At 39.3% G+C, this 2,679-nt stretch overlaps 1 pseudogene; it reads right to left on the bottom strand.

The window, feature by feature from the left end:
* Window positions 1-1,386: 1,386 nt before the first annotated feature.
* On the bottom strand, window positions 1,387-2,028 carry LOC150039844 (mitochondrial carrier homolog 2 pseudogene; annotated as a pseudogene).
* Window positions 2,029-2,679: the final 651 nt, after the last annotated feature.

Consider the following 2,679-nt stretch of genomic DNA (forward strand, 5'->3'; position numbering starts at 1 on the left):
TCAAAACAAGTACCTGTTCATCAAGGAGCACATGCATAATTACAATATGTGGCCAAAACAGAAAATCATTCAGCTATAAAGAATGAAATAATATCATTTGCAGGAAAATAGAAGTAGAGCTTATCATGTTAAGCCAAATATACCAGACTGAAAGAATCAAATGTCACTGGTTCTCTCTATCTTGTAAATCTAGACTTTAAAGATGAATAATAGGAATGTACAAGAGGAACTTTTGGGGGAAGGGCCAGCAGTGAGGAGTGAGGACATGACAGAAGAAGGTATGGGACATGAATGAAATGCTCTTAAGTATACTATTTGATAACTATGAATGAAACCAGAACAACTGCTGAAATTATTCTGAGAGTGGAGAGCACAGGTATGGAGGATATTGGAAGTACCACTGTAAACAACAAAGACATATCAACAACAACAACAACAAAATAACTGTAGAGATTCAGCATGAGAGCTTGAAGTTTTAAAAAATGCCCAGATCTCCAATTCTATTATGAACACTGAATGGTAGCAATATTAACTGAACACAAAGCAGTCAAACAATTCAGGATTTCAAAAACTGAAGAACAATCATTCAAATACTGCAAGCCAGTGGAACATATTGAAATGCAACTGACCCTGCTCAGGTACTGGTCCAGGCTCTCAACTGAAGTGTATGCATTTGAGGAAGAAGTCACATGGTTTTCTCAAGGAGGGAAACTTTCCTTCAATTCTGCATCACGTGGAAGGTTTTCCATAGAAGAGCCCTCGCTGCTAGGCCTTGTGACAGGAGTATGGGCAAGAGAATGAGTGTGGGCAATCACCAAGGAAATTCCTTCAATGGCCTCCTTCATGCTGTCCACAGTCCTGTGAAGTTTGCCAAGGACAAATACCAGCATTTCATTAGTCAATGAAGAACGCCTAAGGAACAATTTCCTTTTATCAAATCAACTTAAAAGTTTGTAGATAATATTCCCAAGAACTAGAAAACATTCAGTCTCATCATCTATCCATATACTGAGAGCAGAAACAAGCATTTGTCACTGAGTTATAATTCAGTCACAACCTCTGGGACGAATAAGAGCTGAATGCAGGATCAGAAATCATTTCAAAAGCTCTTGAGCAGTTTCTTCCTTTTATCTATCTTCAATGAGGCCTGACAGGACTTGTCCCTTCTGTCTTCCACTTGCCTTCACACTGAACAAGGAAATATTTTAACCCCTTTTTCATTTCTCCTTTCAGTACAGTAGAGAAACACTAAAGGCATTTTTTTCCATTTTCCCAAGATTAAATGATTATTTAAAAAGCATGCCACACTGTATAGAAATCAACATTCTCTCCCATAATTCTATGCATCTGGGACTATAGAAATGTCACTGTCCCTGCCTCACATCTTCAAATTAACATTCTCAGATCATAATAATAAGAGTTCCCACAGGAGACCTTCCAGAAAAACAAGCTATTTCCAAGGCTCATACTTCCCTGTTTTTGCAGCATGTACCAGCAATCTATCCAGGAAGTATACAGTGGGAAGTAAGGAGGGGATCCACCAGCAAGCCTGCAGTTGTTGACAGCCATAAGATTAGATACAAGCATAAAGGGATAGGTCAACATACGGCAAAGAATGCTGTGACAGCTTGGGAATCACTTTTCATTTCATTCATGGTAGAAACCCCACTGTCCAGTGCATAGGTGTTCACGAGGTAGGCCAGGGAGTTACAGAACCACAGAGAAATGATGTCACCTAGGCAGTGAGGAATGAGACCCGAAAAGAATCCCAGCAAGCCCTCTTCCCGAAAGATAGTTATTATGGAGTCACAAAGTCCACAGTACTGGATTCTCTGCCAATGGATTGTATCATACATCTCAGAGTGATCACGTGGAGGGGATGTGTAATGAGGGTAGCAGCACAATGAGCCATCATCTCTCGAGTTGTCTCTTTGATAACTTGGTCAAAGGAACATGAGGCTTCTCTACAGAAACTTCCAGTTCCTGTGTCTACGGACCACAGTTCCAAGGGCTCCTGAACACAGTCTTGGAGTTAAGCCTGTGAACAAGCCATGCTTCCCATCGATGCTTGCAATGTGCTGAGCATAACAAGAGACCAGGAAGCTGACGTACTTGCTGCCCAAAAATATTTTGTCCTATTGTTGGAAGAAGAGGCACATAGCCCACCCAGATGAGCTACACTAAAGGCATTGTATCTCCAGCCTCCCTCAAGTGGCCACACACAAAAATGCAGCCGTTGAACTGACCAATTCCAGTCTTAGTTTAGAAGACTAACCCTAGTGTCTGACACCTTGGAATTAATAGTACTTTTCTGCTACATCCCCATGAGAAATAATTAGGGTAGAATCTTGCAAAAAAACCAGTTGTATTCAGCATTTCTATTTATATCAAATCTGCAAAGGAATTTTACAACAACATATCTTTCTTAATTACTAACATTGAATATGTAGCAGATAATTTAAGAGAATAAATTCATCATATAAGAGAGTTAAGTGGGAAAATCCATATAAAGAAAATAATAGTACCCATGTTTGAGTAACATTTTACAAGTTAATTTACTAACAATTATATTCCAAAGTCATAGTACTTATGTCTCATAGCCTACTAATGTCATCAACCATTTCTCTAGAGACACAGTCACTGACCTTGGATTATGTTCTGTCATTCTCAGTTTATTAC

The sequence above is a fragment of the Megascapheus bottae genome, unplaced genomic scaffold, assembly GCF_031878675.1.
Source record: "Megascapheus bottae isolate mThoBot1 unplaced genomic scaffold, mThoBot2.hap1 HAP1_SCAFFOLD_79, whole genome shotgun sequence".
NCBI classification, from domain to species: Eukaryota; Metazoa; Chordata; class Mammalia; order Rodentia; family Geomyidae; genus Megascapheus; species Megascapheus bottae.